Raw genomic sequence first — 17,315 nt, 5'->3', positions numbered from 1 at the left:
GGAATAAGACCAGCCCCCTTATTCGTGGGGTACCACAGCCTTGAAAGGTTCTCTTGCCAGAGTAGAGCCGCGGGATTCATTTTAACAGTAGAAATCAAGATGGTGTCTCAGGTTCTTTAAAAGGCTCAGCTGTCTGGAAACAGTAACTCTAACCAACCAAATTCCCCCCTCCCCCCTCCCCCCTCCCCCCTCTCTCCCCTGTCCCTCTTCTCCTCCTCTCTCCCCCCTATCCCTCTTCTTCTCCTCTCTCCCCCTCTCCTCCTATCCCCCCTATCTTATCCTCTCCCCTCTCTCCCACTCTCTCTCCCCACTCTCTCTTCCCTCTCTCTCCCATCTCTTCCCTGTCTTTCCCCTCTTTCCCCTCTCTCTCCTCTCCTCTCTCTTCCCTATCTCTTTCCCCTCTCTTCCCTCTCTCTCCCCTCTCTCCCCTCTCTCTCCCCTCCCTCTCTCTCCTGTCTCTCCTCTCTCTCTCATCTCTCTCCCCCCTCTCCCCTCCCTCTCTATGTGTGTCTATCTGGTCTATCTGTATGTGTCTCTCTGTCTATCTGTGTGTGAGTGTCTGTCTGTCTCTCTCCCACTGTCTTCTTATCTACATCTCTGTTTAATGCCTAAGCCTCTTCCCTTTATCTACCCTATGTTCCTCTTCTCCATTACCCAGCTTCCAGCTCCCAAAACCCTTTTCTTCTTTCTATTCCTTATCTCACCTTCCCTTCCCCCAACCCCACTAACCTGTGTCTGCTTCCTTTTGGCTCTCCAGCTTCTTATCCTACACTATCCTCTCCATCACTGTCTTCTTATCATGTTATCTCCTACACACAGACACACAGATACTCAGAGAAAGACACGCAGACACACACACAGAGACACACAGACACAGAAACAGACACACACAAAGAGAGGGGAGAGAGAGAGAGAGAGAGAGAGAGAGAGAGAGAGAGAGAGAGAGAGAGAGAGAGAGAGAGAAGAGAGCACTATTGTTTCCTCCTACTTCTGGATAGAGAAGACAGCAAAACAAGACAAGCAAAACAAGAGAAAACAAGACAGCAAAACCTCAGAGCTTGCATTCCAGGCTCTGATGGACAGGCTGGAGGACAGAGTGTCAGACTTCAGAATCAGAAGAAGGATTTCTTAGAATCAAACCCTGACTTCACAAACAAATCAGAGCATAGAATTTGGAATCTACCCCATCCTCCCTCTGACTGTTGAGACAGACTAAGAGACAGACATCACCAAGCGAATGGCTTTCCTCACTCTAATGCTCATCTGTAAAACCAAGCTTAAGAATACCTGCCTCAAAGAGTGGTGTATGACAGACAGGAGTGTATCACAGAGGTCCCTATGAACTCCCACTCTGCTCTCCATCACCCTCATAGTTTCTAATTCTTTTTTGCAAAATAGCAAAGTCTACCCCAGCAGTCCCTCTTTTCCCACACAGCAAAGTAGCAGCAACCCTACTTGTTGCTCTTGCCAACAACAACCATCCCCTTCTCTAGAACATCTGCTTTGTCCCCAAGACAAAGGGAGCCGAGAACGGAGTCCTCTAAGGAAATAGGAAGGCCAAACTTTCCACTGGGACCTCAGGAAATGACTTCAGTGGCTCCACTTGGCCGAAGTCCTGGTGTTAATCACTTTCTCACACCCAAGAACTGCTCATTGCCACCTCCCGAGCTCTACTCTCCATGACTATAATTAAAGATGTCACCTGGGTGTTGCTGTGCAAAGTGACACCAAGGACCCTTCACACACCTGCTCTGGAAGGCAGTAGATTAGCCCTGGGCTCAGCACAGAGCCAGCTGCTGCCAGCTTTCCCAGCAGGAGGTATGGGTGTCATCCTCACTGCATAATGCAGGAGCAACAGGCAGCAGGAGGTGATGGCTACACTTCTGGAGCCAATGCTGAGTAGCTAAATTTAAAAGGTCCTTAGGGACCTTTATCCAACCAACTGTAGCCTGGCCACTTTTCTTTAAAGATATATCTCAGTATACAGCACAGACTGGTCTTAAACTCATAATCCTTGTGCCTCAGCTTCCTGAGTGAGGGAGCCTATGGCTGCCTCACATTTTGAACAAGAAAACCCAGGCTTGGAGGCAGGAAATATTTTGCCAAAAGTCACATGACGTTAACTCAGGAGAGTGAGAAGCTGACTTTCCTGCTTCCCCATTTTGTTCATTAGCAAGGCTGGTTTGGCACCACTCAGGAGTCATCTAGCAATGCCAGGACACATTTTGAGTCCTTCCCCATGGGTAGAAAGAAGGCAGAAATGGTACTAAATACTCACATCTAATGATGCACAAGTCAGCCTTTGAAATGGACTCATTTTTTCTAGATTGTCCACAACCCCAACACTGACAGACTCTGGAATCAAAGTGGCCACCAGCCATTCAAATGTCCATTTACAGCCATCCATCGAGCCCTCGCTGCTAATTGTTATGATTGTGCCACAAACCAGGGCACAGTTTAGTTTATTGGTAGCACTGCCCCGCAGGAGGCCCTCTGTGACCTTCTGACTCTAAGGAAGATTTCTGACATTTCCCAATTGTGTGTCTTTTCTCAGGCTGTCACCTCTCCCCTGACCCTATGTCCCTCTGCCCCATCCTGGCATCCTTCCGGGCCTTCCCAATGCCAGTCTTTCCCTTCCAGGCTCTGATTTCCCACAACACATCAGCCATGCCACCACAGGCATTTGCTTTAGTTTAACCAATGGGGACTTTCTTTTCGATTTGACTTGTTTTAATTTCTTATTACATAGAAACATGATTTGTGGAGGAGTGGGGGTGTCACATGTGCCACAGCGTGCTTGTGGAGAACAAGGGTGACTTTGTGGAGTCATGTTTCTCCTTCCTGCTCTACAGGAGTTATCAGGCTTACATGGTGAGCCCCTTTACTTGCTGACTCAGCTTGCTAGTCCTTAGGCTTTAATTAGCATGCACAATACTAGGTTTCATTGCAGCATTTTCAAGCAACATTTTGTGTGTCGGTTCTCCTCCATCTTTCTTCTCTCTCGTCCTCCTGACCCCTTCTTACGCTCTCCCATGCATAAGGCTTGCTCTTTTCTGTTTTCATGTCACCTGTGTTCCGCTGCCTTCCCTCATTGCCCAACCCCATTTTTCTGCTCTCATTGTCTCCTTCCAGATCCATAGCCTACACCTGTACTCACACCACTGCCATACATATACACAAGCAACACAGCCAGGATCTGCATATGAGAGACAATATTTGATTTTGTCTCTATGAGTCTGAACTGCCTTGATTAATATTATACTTTCCAGATCCACCCATTTCTCGGCAAATTTCATGATTCCATTTTTCTTTACAGCTAAAATAAAATTCCATGATGTATACGTACGCTATTTTGACTACTCACCCATCCACTGCTTTCCTTTTCCCAATACTGTGAATAGAGCAACAGTAAATACAGAGATGACAGTATCTCTGTGTTAGGAAACAGAGTTCTTTGGGTGTGTGCTCGGGAGAGTTATAGCTGGGTCATATGATAGTACTATAGTTCTGACATTTAAAAGAGCTTCTCTTGTGTTACTGTTAGGAGGCAGTCTACTTCAATGTGAGTCTAGAGCCCTGAGTTCCAATTCCAGACAATGTACTCACTGCCTACACAACTGTAAAGAAGTTATTTAAATACCCTAAGCCTTACTGACTGTAGAGCAGAGGTGAGGATGGTATCTGCCTCAGAGGCTTGCAATGTAAACAGAATTCCTTAGTCCAGGGAAAGAAAGAAATGTTACTGACCATCATTACCATACAAGGATTAGCCTTGCTCCTAACCAGAAAAAGATCTTCCCAAAGGATTCTGTAGTCCCTATGCCCTATTAATGTTACCTCAAATAAAACCCTGAAAATTACAGTATTTCTCTTTTTTTGAGAACATTGAACTTTTTATTTTTATTTGTTCTTTGATAATTTTATTAGTTAGGATCATGTTCTTTTCCTTCTCCAATCACCTCTTAGATCCCCCCCCCCCAACTTCATGGTCTTTCTCATGAATAAATAAATATAAATAAATTTATTTTAATCAGCCCCCCCCCCAATGAAGCCAGATTTGAATTCGTCAGCTAAAGAATCAAAGCAAATAGGACATAGCCAGAGCAATGGTACTGAGTCACCCTGTCACAGATGCACCATGATATCTGAACCCCATTAAACCAGCTCTGCTCAGGGCTTAGGGAGATTCTTTGTTCCACACTAACAAAGAAAATGGAAAGAAAAGAAAGAGAAAGGTGAGGGAGTAAGGAAAAAGGGAAGGAGGGAGAGAGGCAGGAAAGAAGGAAGGAAAGAAAGAAAAAGAGAAAGGAAGGAAGGAAGGAAGGAAGGAAGGAAGGAAGGAAGGAAGGAAGGGAGGGAGGAAGGGAGAGAGAGAGAAGAGAGAGGAGAGAGAGAGAGAAGAGAGAGAGAGAGAGAGAGAGAGAACATTAGTGTGGACTATTGTTCTCAGTGGACACGATTGTCCCCAAAGGGACAGCCAGTTCTTGATGGATAAATTATCTTATTCATTTTATATCAAAAGCACAGAAAATAAAGCACAGGTCAAGCCTGGTGATTTGAATTTGATACCAAACCCCACATGGTAGAAGGAGATAACCAAGGTTGTTCTCCATATACTATGGCATACATACACACACACACGTCTCATATGCACAGAAAATAAATAATGTAATAAAAAAACATAATCCATGGAGTGGAGGAGACTGAGGAGAAGTGTGGAGAAATGAGCCTGCAAGATAATAATAAGAAAGAGTGGGAAACACTGTTCTAGTGACAGATGCTTTCTACAGGACCATCACACAGCACAAAACTATACATTGTTGATGCAGTGGGCCTCTGTGCTCCACCTTGTGTGTGATCACTGCAGGGAAGCCTCAAGCCTGTACTATCAAGTCAGTACTTCTCCATGACAGTTTGCAGATGGAGACCCTGAGGTCTGGAAATGCCTTTGATAAGACCTGAGCTATACAGCTATGAAAATACAGAGCCAGGAGTTTGTGTTTACCCAGTAGCACCCTCCCCCCAAACCTGTCATCTCTGGTTGTCATACGCAATCAATTAAAATAGCATTTCCCAGACAGCTCCAAGCCTGTTCACTCATCTATGCCTGGGCCTTGCCTTGGGACTATACTGTAGTTATCTTTGAGAATAATGGCTGGTAATTGTTGGCCAATTCAATTTCTCTGAAATAGACATCCGCATTACTTCATATGTTCCTAGCAACCATCTAATGTTGATCTTTCTGTGGGTAGAATTGCCTGCCCAAGGTCAGCCCCTAGCAAAGCCATGAGCTTTCCTGCCTTCCTGATGCCCTAACATAGGAACCAAGTAACCAAAGCACCTCTGGATTCCTGCAGATATCAGTATGTTGTGCTTCCAGACTTTGGTGAGCAACATCCATGGTTCCACCCACATCCTGATCTGGAAGGCAGCAAGAGCAAGAAGGCACAAAGGAAATGTGGGAAAAAACAGGAAACGGGGAGGCCATGGGGTGGAGGGGGTAAAGAGAGCGGAAGGGAAGAAAAAGGCAAGGAGGGAAGGACATAGAGAGGGACATGGGCTCAAGGAACAGGAAGACAAAAACAAAACAAAAACATGGAGACAGTAGCAGTTCTGAGGAAGGGAAGAAGGGAGGGAGTCAGAGAGAGAGGGAGGGAGGGAGCAACTGATCTATTTTTACTGACCTGAGAGCTGCTGATTTAGTGTTACCAGCCTCTTTGCATATGGAGATCAGAAGGTCCCAACTGTTCCAGTGAGAAAACATAGGAATTCACTAATGGGGCCTTCTGAAAAGCTTTTCAAGTGCCCTGCTTCAGTTCCTCCTAGATTGGGGGGGGTGGGGGGTGGGGGGAGGAGGCACATCGTGGAGGAAGGAAAGAGAAGGGAGATCCAAGCTATCCTGCAGGAGTAGTGTCAATGCCTGAGTGCGCGGGATGGGAGTTCCCTGGGCTCAGTCAACACCTGCAGGACACCAGCGTCTGTCCCCCTCACTGCAACTCCCTAGAAGAGGAATAAGACTATAAGGTCTTAGTTTTGTCATGCCCAAGAGGAAGGTAGGTGAGATAGGAGCTCTGGAAAGAGTCAAATCAACTCCAGGAAAGCCAATTAGCAAATGAATTTTCAGAGCAAGTTCATATCTCAAAAGACTAGAGAAGAAACATTGTTAGCCAAGCATCTCAGAAAGCAAACCCTTCGTCCTGAATCTCTGATTGCAACGAAGAAAAAAAAAAAAAAAAAAAAAAAAAAAAAAAAAAAAACAAGAAAAGGAAATGAATGGAAAGATTGGGGAAGAAAGAAAACAGGACTTTAGCAAGCTAACTTTCATATTCCTTAAGTTATTCTCATGTTAACCTATGAAATCATTTTAAAAAACAACAATAATAATAGCTTTTAAATTCTCTTTAATAAATGGTGTGCTGAGATTTGACTTGTTCCTTTGCTCATAGGTTTGGTATTAAAAGACAGAGGTATGATATGAGTAACAATCTGAGTCTATAATTTAGTTACCTCTAATATCTCCTAATTATTTACAACACTAAGCCACCAAGGGACATATAAAGCAATGAAGAAACCCCCACCATGTGTGTGTGTGTGTATGTGGTATGTGTGTGTATCTCTCCTCCTCCTTCAGTCATACTGCCCATACCTTTCTGCCTCATTAACCAGGATCTAAGAAGTTCAGGGAGTTGCATTACACATATACACATCTTTGTAACACATCAGGAGTTCCACTTCCAGTTCTATATAACCTCTGGGTTCAAAAATCAGTTAAGTCTAAGCATTAAGCTGTTGGGAATTGGTTCTAATGCTTTGTCTTATTCAGCTTCCAAAAGTGGCACTTTCAGACCTGAGGGTCCCTACCCTCAGCTGGCTTCAATTGGTAATAAAGAATTGCTGTAGAGCCATGGCTGGGCAGAGAGACTGGGAGAAACTTTTAGATTACACGGGCAAGGGACCAAGAGAGAGGGGGGAAGAGAAGGAGAAACACTATGATGATGAAAGATTGAAAGTTAAAGGCCCAACAGCAAGTAAGAATCTGGGAAACTGGCCTAGGAGCCACTTCCCTGATTGAGTCTGGGGTAGCAGAGGTGATATACAGATTTTAAAAGATGTTAACTCATGAATGCTAGAGGGGAGTGTTTGCTAGCCACAGGGATGTTTAGAAGTGCCCAGTCATTGAGGTAGTCAGAGCATAGCAAAATTAACTGGCATATGTGGGGTGTGTGTGTGTGTGTGTGTGTGTGTGTGTGTGTGTGTGTGTGTGTCTTCCATTCAAGAATCCCGAGCTCTTGGGTGGATGCATCATGTGTGTGAACCTCTGGGAGCCAAAGCAAGTGGTTTAACTAATTCGCCACTACTTTAAGTACCAATTCTCCAGAGACAGGATGCTAACTGCCCACTTTGTGGACAGGTTCCTCATGGATGACCTCTCAAATATCTACTCTCTTCTCTTAGTAGTAGTCTGGAGACTCAAATATAAACAGAATTAACAGGAATTGGTAGCTGGGGCTAAGATTGGCTCTTTTAGAAGGGTTCCGTCTTAAAGACAGTGGCCTCAGCTCAGGTAAATCTTTGCTGAAAAAGGTTACAGGGTCTTCCCTTGAGCTCAGCTGGCCAAACCACAAATAACGGAAACAGAAAAGAGAAGGCGTAGATAATGCCACATGGGAAGACATGCTTGAAATGCTCTGGATCCCCGGCTAGACATGGTCAGCTCACTGCCAGCCTTGAAAAATCCCCATGAGAAATTCCTGCAGAACCTGGATTGGATCATTTCGCCCCTCCAATTCTATTAGCAGCATGACTCAGACTGGTAAGAGAGTCCAGGATGATTTAGGTGATGAAAGAAATGTTTGTGAATGCCATAAAGAAGCCATGGTTATCTTTCTTTTCTCCTGTAAATAGATGCCTGGACAATGGATAGTGGGCTAAATATTACCTTTCCCAACACTAAATCTAACTGAAGTCAAATCCTTTGACTGAAGCCAGCATTTTATGAGCAGAAGCCATGAATTGGGTGCTTAAAGGGAAAGAAATATGTTTCTCCCTATTTACTGGAAGGTTCTGTGTGGCACCTCTGAGCTCATGCTTGTATTATCATGTGATTAAGACATACAGTTCCTTCTGGTAATCCTTCTTTCAGTATTGGCTTTCAGTCTGCTGACCAGTGTTTCCTGGTATCAACTGAAATTGTGTCTTGTGCAGGTTCTTCCCATTTTCTAATCACAGCTTGGTGGCCTTCACAAAGTAGGACAAGAGGACTTGAACTCAGGTGACCTAAGCTGAGATAGCCTGAAGCCAGGTAAACCCCAGTTCTAAGCCCCTCTCCCACAGGCTCTACCGTGGAGACTTGATTTCCTGATTCCCAAATCAAAGTCCATCTTCCAACAAAAGATCTAGAAGCCATTTTGGGAGCAAGAATCGTTATAAGGGGTCAGATCTGGGTGCTAAAATGTTGGAATTTATGGACCAATTCAAGCAAGGATCTAAACACTAGGTTCTGGAGAGATCTGCACTCTGTGATAGCCTCTCCTCCACCCTTCCCCTCAGCACCTCTCATACTTATGTATTATCTGGATTGAGAGTCAAAGTAGAAGCAGCCTCGGTGGTTAAAACCAAGCCTGTGCTTGTCCATAACTCCAATTCAGTCTTCCACTATCTCTCTAACTGTGCCCACACCTCCAGGCACAGGTTTAGTGTTGAAAGCCCTACAGAAGTATCTGTTGGATTTAAATATGTGCCCACTTTTGGGAAAGGAAGGCAGCAGTTCTTCATTGTGTTCCTCAGAAACAGAAGAGAAACACTAGAAATTGCTCATCCATCGAGCCAGACACAGACACCAGAAGATTAACTTACCATGAAGATCTGGAGGACAATTCTGGGAAAAGAATGATTTCTAAGCAATTGAGAAATGAAAACCATACCACTAGCTCTACCTTATCTTCTCAGGAAAAAGTAGAAATAAAGTGTTCTCCAGTAAAAAGTGCCAGCACCAAGACAATGTCCTTTTTCACAGGGACCAGAGTCATTATGATATTTTCTGTAATGGCTGTGATTCAGTAAACAATGGGTGATACCCTTAGGAGAGTAAATCACAAGAATATATCAGAAGGTGTCCTCCTCCTCTCTGTCCTCTGAAGGACAGTCTTGGAAGAAAAAGATAATGCTAAACTCCCAGATGTGACGGCTAGGATGCTAAACTCCCAGATGTGACAGTTGGGAAGCAAAACATCCTTCAATCGTCTGGTTCTGCTCTCTTCCCTAATCTCACACCTTCTGGCAAGAGTCCAGGTTGCTCTCCTTCCACTTGGATCACATATGATGTCTATGTGCATTTTATCTATTATATACCCGAATGCCACTCAGTTGTTCTTCTACACAGAAGGGACCTTGTTTTCAGTCATTACCATCTGGCCACCTGCTATGTTTTTCAGTAATGCCTCTTTAAAAGTACCCTTCTGCAGATATATGAGAATGCAGAGAAAAATCAGTCACTCTTTCCAAGCTTTGCATCAAAGGGATCCTTGGTGATGCACAGTAGGGTGAAATCAGACATTTCAGTGACTGATTTGGGTTGGGATAATGATGATAAGTGGTTTTGTTGTTATACCTAAAATAATGGCTACTGCTCTTCTCAGTCTATGAGGATTGTTTCATTTAATCCTCTTGATCCTCTGAATTCAGTAATTTTATTATCCCCACTTTACAGATAAGAAAACTGAAATATGAGTAATTTGGCCAGTATCACTTATCAAGAAACAGCAGAGTCAGTCTGACCACAGAAGAAGTCTGCAATCCTTCTGTAAAATTGTTTCTGAATAAATATGCATGCCTTCCCCATCTCTCATATCCTTCGTCCATACAGACCCAGGTAGTGTGGAGAAGGGAAGGAAGACTTAACTTGAATGCATGAAAACTAGTAAGTAAAGGCTACCTGTCTTAACAGATGACACAAGGCACATGAACTGAAGAGGCTGTCTGACAGATGCTTACGTTCAGAGAAAGCCGATGAGACAGCACACACCCTACTAAATCACACAGCTCCAAGCTCTGGCAAAGGCCAGAAAAGGTGGCCAGGAGTCAAGGACTTGGAAATGTTTCCAGCCCCAGCACAGCTAGACAGACAGACATGTAAAGATATGGATAAATGATCTAAAGGAAGAACCAGAATGCCAAGCTACATTGACCTCAATGAAGAGACTGGAATGCATGCTGTTGACAAAGACCTCACAATTTATTCTAAACTGAACTTCTTTTTTGTTTTTGTTTTTTGAGTCAGGGTTTCTCTGTGTAGCCCTGGCTGTCCTGGAACTCACTCTGTAGACCAGGCTGGCCTCGAACTCAGAAATCCACCTGCCTCTGCCTCCCAAGTGCTGGGATTAAAGGTGTGCGCCACCACCGCCCGGTTTTAAACTGAACTTCTTGATAGAGGCATGAAGAAATCTGAGCACAAAGAGTTTAGCTGGTATAATGGTGTAAAATCCTCCTTCTTGACCCATCCCACATCTGGGCTCCTGCCTATCATTTCTAAGGCAGAGGTGGGCATCTCCCACCTCCTTACCACGTCTAGAAGTTAGGAAAGTTGCCCACGGCTTCCATGAGCATCATTACCGTTACAATTACCTTTTATTCAACACTTACTTTATGGCAAGCTCTCTGTTCCCATTGGGCTATCACATACGAGCCCTGTGCTCCAACCAGGACCTTCTGCCATTATCTTTCTCATATTTCAGGCAGAAAGGGTTAAAAATGAATAAATAAAAAACCCAACCATTTTGCACTTTAAAAAAAAGAAAGAAAGAAAGAAAAGAAAAAAGCTTTGTCCTCCAGCAATGGGCAAAGAGACACCCTGTTGGTGTTGTTCTTATATCAATCAGGAGCAGAGCAGACGGTCGTCCTTTGTTCACTCTAGCTGGATGCCTGGCTTGGTGACCAAAGCTGTTTTATGCCTAGGATGCATAAAAATCAAATCAAATCAAATTAAATCCAAGCAGCACAGCTTGAAAGGAGGAAGACAAAGACCTGAGAACCGCCATGCCTCCCACAGACATACCCTCCAAGGCACGGCACAAGTGGGCCATAGACATCTGCTTGCCATCACGCCACCCAGTGTGGACGGAGGATGTCACCTGGGGTCCCATAGCCACATAGTCAGCCTGCAGCTGAGCCACCACCATATGTGAGGATGTGGTAGTCAGATGGGAGAGAAAGAGAAGTAGAGCGGCTCCAGCATTATGAAGAAAGATGGAACTGAAGACTCCAGGGTGGAGAGGAGCAGCCTGTTGTGAATGGCCAGCCTTGTCACCTGAGACAATGGTGAGATCCCTGCCCAAGATGAAGCCCCTGAGGGCCATGTCTGAATTTGTGGCTACACACACAGTGGCATGGGTCAGTTTTGATGTCCAAGGTTGGCATTACCACTAGAGAACATGGGAATGTCCTTGGTGGAACCACCTGGAGGTCCAGGGGCTGTGCATAACTGGCCCCACCCCTCACTAGATGCAGCTCTCTGGAGAGATGACCCCATCTCTCACCCAGACAGCACAGTGGATGGCCCTGATGGTGGGAAGATGTGAGCCACCCAGAGGGCGTTGAATGTGAGACAGCTGACCCCACGATTCATCTGCCGTGGGATGGCACAGGAACACAAGTGATGCCCCTCCCCGACCCCTCGCCACGTCTAGCAGTCAGAACAGTTGCCCACAGGATCATGAGCTGAGAGAGCTAGCCCTGCCCCTCACCAGCAGCAGCACTTGGGAGAGCAGGCCCTGAATCTCACCTGGACAGCACAGTAGAGCTGGCCCTAGTGGAGAGGGCTCAGGTGAGCTGGCCCCAACAGTGAGAGTATGAGAGAGCCCCACTTCTCATCCGCCACTCACCTGCCATGAGGTGGCAAGAGCATGAAGGTACTGTCCTCCCCACCTTGCTGGCACCAAAGGCATGAAAACAGGAGACCTAGCCCTGACCCCTCACTGGTTATAGTACTCAGGTGAACAGGCCCAGCCCCTCACAGGCTGCAGCACTTAGAGGAGTGAACTCCACATCTCAAATGGGCAGCATAGCTGAGCTGGCTCTGTAGGCATGGGTGCAAATGAGCCAGCCCCGATGGTGTGAGAGCAGGAGAGCTGACCGTGCTTCTTGCTGATGTCGCCATTGGGTGGCCTAGCTGGAGAAGTGCTAAAAAGCTTGCCCTTCTGGGGGAACATAAGGGAGAGGCAGTGAACTGACCAGCTCAGCTACCACCAAGGCCCAGATCCCGGGCTCTGAACTGACCCACCCAAAATCTGAGAACAGCTGGGACAAGTGAAAGGGCCAGTCCTGCTGTTCCAGAGACAGGGCAAGGACAGGATAACTGGGAGAAGTCCTGTCACAGAAGCCAGAGATCTTGAACCAGACCAATGACTCTTTGCAATGAATATGTACAAGTGAAAATGTATGGACAGAGGGATGCACTGTGGGACACACAGTGACAAGTGAAGACGTATGGACAGAGGGATACACTGTGGGACACACGGTGATGTACTGTAGCTTCCATAATGAGATGTTTCCATGCTTTGGTTTTGTGTTTATGCATATGTGTGTGTTTGTGTGTGTGTGTGTGTGTGTGTGTGTGTGTGTGTGTGTGTGTGTATTATTTTGGGGAGGAGGTTGCAAGGGCAAGGAGCAGATATGAGGGAACAGGAAGATGAGGGGGACTGGGGTGCATCATGTGAAACTCAGAGAGAGAGAATCTATGAACCTTTGATTGTGCTAAGCTACTGAGAACTTGGACTAGTTTGCCATTGTAACTTTACCTGACTAATATATTATGATCGTGCAGGTTTGTTATGAGAATTGAGTTTATGCATGCATAGAATTTACGGGCCTGGTTGGTAAATAGTAAGCACTCCATAAATACCAGTGGTTGTTAATACAAATCCTAGATGATTGAACACTGATACTAATCCCCAGGGGGCTTAAGGTCTTACTGAGGTTGGCATTTATTGCTCCAACATGAACATCCACTCGACTGCTTTTAATAAGAACAGCACACTAAGGCTGGGCTGCTGTGTGTTTGCAAAAGGCTTTATTAGTTTCTTTAAGATTTATAAAGCAACCCACACTTTTTCAGTTGGAAGAGAGCTTAAAGCCCACCTTGTCTATGCTCCACATGAGGCTTAAGTCCCCTCTCCAACATTCAGACCAAGCCACAGACAAATGCCCAAGCGGCTGACCCAAGAGTTCTTACTACTGTAAAATTCTTCCGTGGCTTCTGGCGGGGATGTGCTGGGGTGGGTGTTTGGAGAGGACTCAGTTTTCTTTAAGGGTTTGCCCACTGGGAATTTGATCATGTTCTAGTGAATATATGGGTAACACAAATTGGTCTTTTTTTCTGTTTGTTTGTTTTTTTCAGGGGCATGGAGGAGTTCACAAGGGTGGGAGGGTCAGACCTGGGAAGATTGGAAAGTGAGTTTGATAAGAGGATCACATGATTCAAGAAATTCTGTGCTAAATAGTGATACCCTGCCTCAAAAAAGAAAGGGAGAATGGAAGGACCATCTATCTACCCATCCAGTCTGTTCTGATATCCAACCCTGGCCTTCTACTTGTCCTCACTGTTTACAGCTCTTACCCTGACCTCCTCGTGCCTCACCTTTAAATTCAAAGAAGTGATACCACCTATTTCATAGCATTGGTTTTAGATTCAATTGGATGTATAGAGCCTAGTACACACTGTGAAAGCAGTAGATATATGTTTTCATTCTTATTCCTTTGGTTGTTTCAGTGGATTGGGAATAAGAATTGATACTGTATTTTAGTGGAAGAATGCTTGCCTTGTGCAAATGAGGCCATAGGTCCACACTCCCAGTACTGCCAAAAACAAAAACACAGAATATTAGAACTAATAAATATCAAGCCAATATTTACAAGTTTAGTAAGTACTGCTAGATAAAAAGTGCAGGGTACTACAGAACAGAACAGGTTTGTGGGTTAAATAGTTCCCTACCAAAAGGCCTTCACTCCAACAGGATAGATGCTCCGTTAACAGGAGCCATTCAAAAGGTCTGAAAAACCAAGCTGAGGAAACCACATCTGAGAGATCACCTCTTAAAGGCCTCTACGTATCCCTATTAGAGAGCTATTCTTGGGGAAGCAGCAGAGCACAGTCAACAGCACCAGAAGCGGGGAAATGAAGGGCAAAGGGGAAATCCAGGAGTGGGTCATGTGGTGCTATGAACCTGATTTTCTGTGGTGCAGAGTTCTAGCAGCTTAAAGGAAACAAACAGCATGAGCAGAGCAGATGAGACAGAAATGAGACTGTCAAGCCTCCCCACACGGAAGTAAGGATGGCCAAAGGATGCAGGACATCAGGAATGATGGAAACCAGGCTCCCGCATGCAAAGTGGGTTCCTGCTTCTAAACCACTGTTTCCTATAACAGAGAAGATGGATGGGGACAGAAGAAATCACTGAACCAGACTGTGTCTCACCTCCCCATCGTCCTCACTGTGACGTCAGACTAGCCGAATGGAGCTCAAGGAGTGGGAGGTGATGGGCGCAGCCTCAACCAGTGCAAGTCCACAGCTTCCTCGGATGTTGTTTTATGTGGTCTAGATGCATTTCCTTTCAGAAAAGAGCCTGGGAGGGAAGCTTTCATCTGCTCCTGATTCACGCTGTTCTCTGGCTGCTTCATTGATTGCCCTTCATCTGCCCTGGCAGGAGCTGGGATGTTATTAGGGAGAGCAGGCAGCCCTGCGGTGAATACCAGAAATCCCTCAACCTAGTCACAGAGGATATCCCCCTGCCCCCCCGCTTAATTTTCAATAAAACACAAAAACATTGTTCTCGGTGGAAAATTACAAATAGCCTTGCTAAATCTTGTTTAAAATAGTATTTTCTCCTCCTGGCTTAAATTTTGTTTTAATATTCAGAAGAGAAACACTCTCCTTTTTCCTTTAAAAAGATAAACCATTGAGTGGAAGTTCTTTGCCCCCACCAGCAACCCTGAGCTGCATTAACTACAAACTTGTTTTTCAGTCTCTCTCCAGCATTTAGGTACAGGACCAGAGATTCATTAGCCTATTACAGTGACAAAGTCTCCATCAAGTACCTTGAATGGCTCAGTGCCCCCCACCTACTCAATGGGCACAAAGAAAGCTCTACCTCAGTTGCATACCCATCTCCATGATATATATTCCATGGTGACTTCGGGAAGCTGTCATACCTCTCTGAGTCTCAATTGTCTCACCTGTAAGATGGAGCCAATATTAAAGACCTGATAGGATTCAAGGGAAGATTAAATAAAAGAACCATGTATAAAAAACTAGGATATGCTGAGCCCAATATAAGCACCCCAAACCAATAACTGTGACAAGTGCAAGCTGTCATGTTCAGCTTCCACATTGAGTACTGGGGACAGAGGGTGGATGGGTCTAAACTCAGATCCTCGTGTTCGCAAGTTTGCGGAGTGAGCACTTTTACCCCCTGAACCATCTTCCCAGCCCCAGATCCCATGACTATTCCTAAAGACTCAGTGGAGAGAGCGTGAAGCATCTCAGCTGACATTTACAAACGGTGCTAAAATGAGAGGTGCCACTTCCACCAGCAAGGTCAGAGGACTCCTGTGCCTGCTAACCTGGAGAGGTGAGAATTGCAGTCAGAAAACAAGAATCACACTGCCACTTGGAAACCTGCCAACGGCTGCAATCAGAGTAAAAATAATTTGAAAAGTAAGCTAAGTGTGAATCAGGTGCCCCTCACAGAGGTTCAGAAAACTGGAGCTGACCCTGCCTCTTCTCCGGGAGCCCCACCATGGACTGGCTTTAGAATGTTGCTCCTCTTCAGCTCCCTTCTTAGCTGTAGCCACCCATGCTTCCTGCCTTGTCTTCCAGTTTTTCCTCTAAGCCCCATGGGTTTGGTATTTGTCGTTCTTATTCTCCTGCCCAGTGTTGTGTTTCTGAAAATGCTCATGTTCTCAGAATTAACCTCCCTCTGCCTAATCCATCCTTACTTCAGACACCACCAAACTGAACTCTCCAGCTTTGATTCCTCTGTATGTTCATCCTGGTTCAGGGACCACCTTTTCTAAGACACCCTTGGATAAGCCAATCTTTAAGCCATCGACTCAATCACCAAATACTTATTGAGAACCAAATATTTACTGAGAAAACACCAGGCACTGAACTAGGTGTCAGAGATACAGAAATGAGGCCTGTACAGTTATACTTATTTATTTGTAAATAATTTTTATTTTGTAATTAATTAAATTATAAATAATTTAATAAAGGACATTTAAGAAAATTTTTAGTGGTGAGAACTGTGAAAACTAGAACACATCCTTAGGTGCATAAAACTGAGGATATTAGAAGGCTAAAAATTATTTCTTATGGAGTGAGACTATACTGCATCAATATTATCAAACCCAAGACCCAAAAGAGCAGGCATGAGATGGGTGTAATGAGAAAAATCACTCTAGAAATATGAACTAGCATAAGGAAGGCCCTCAACAATTGGGTGTAATGAGAAAATCATTCCATGAATATGGAGTAGCATGAGGAAGGTCCTCAATAATTGGTTTTTTTTATTTACTTATGTGTATGTGTGTGCACACATGTGTGTATGTGTTTGTGTGTTTGTGTATACATGTGTATGTGTGTATATGTATGTGGGTGATGTGGTGAGGGTGTATATGTGTGTATGTAGGTGGGTGGGTGGGTGTCTGTGTAGGCTTGTGCACACCACAGTGGCTATGTGTAGATCAGAGAACAACTCTTTAGAATTGTTCTCACTTCCCACCTTGGTGAGACAAGAGCTCTTATCATTTTAGCTGCTATACTACATACTTCAGGTTAGCTGGTCTGAGCACTTTTGTGCTATTCCTCTCTTTTCTCACATCTTACTGGGATTACAGACTTATGCCTCTGAACCTTGGGTTTTTTTTATATAGAGATTTCTATGATCAAACCCAGGTTACAAGCTTGTCAGCAAGCACCTTTACCCATTGGACCATCTCCCTGGCCTTATAATTCTTTACTAACAAATGTTACTTATGTGGGGACATGAAATGAACAGTCTCCATTTTTTGTTGATTGTCACACAAATATTAAAAGCAGTCAGGTTGTAGTAACTATGAGAAAAGGAATCCATTAGCCAGACATCCAAATAATTATCTAAATTGTCTCAACTCTGACATTTGTCACCGTGTCTTCCCTTGGAGGTATGTAAGTGGGGAAATAATGAGAAGAAAGTTATTTTGTAATTACCCTGCATGATTATGACTCCAAGAGTCTATTTCCAGGGGTACTTTAGAGTAATTTAATTCAACATTATTGAAGT

General features: G+C 44.7%; 1 non-coding gene across 1 annotated transcript; it reads left to right on the top strand.

Annotated features, from left to right (window-relative positions):
• The first annotated feature begins 10,822 nt into the window (after nt 1-10,822).
• Nucleotides 10,823-10,962, top strand: LOC117704757 (small nucleolar RNA SNORA48). The gene has a single exon (XR_004606290.1). It is a non-coding gene; the product is annotated as a small nucleolar RNA SNORA48 (small nucleolar RNA).
• The last annotated feature ends 6,353 nt before the right edge of the window (nt 10,963-17,315 follow it).

Source organism: Arvicanthis niloticus, chromosome 2 (assembly GCF_011762505.2).
Source record: "Arvicanthis niloticus isolate mArvNil1 chromosome 2, mArvNil1.pat.X, whole genome shotgun sequence".
Lineage (NCBI taxonomy): Eukaryota > Metazoa > Chordata > Mammalia > Rodentia > Muridae > Arvicanthis > Arvicanthis niloticus.
Note: the sequence above shows the minus strand (reverse complement) of the source record. Positions and strands in the feature narration are given on the sequence as shown.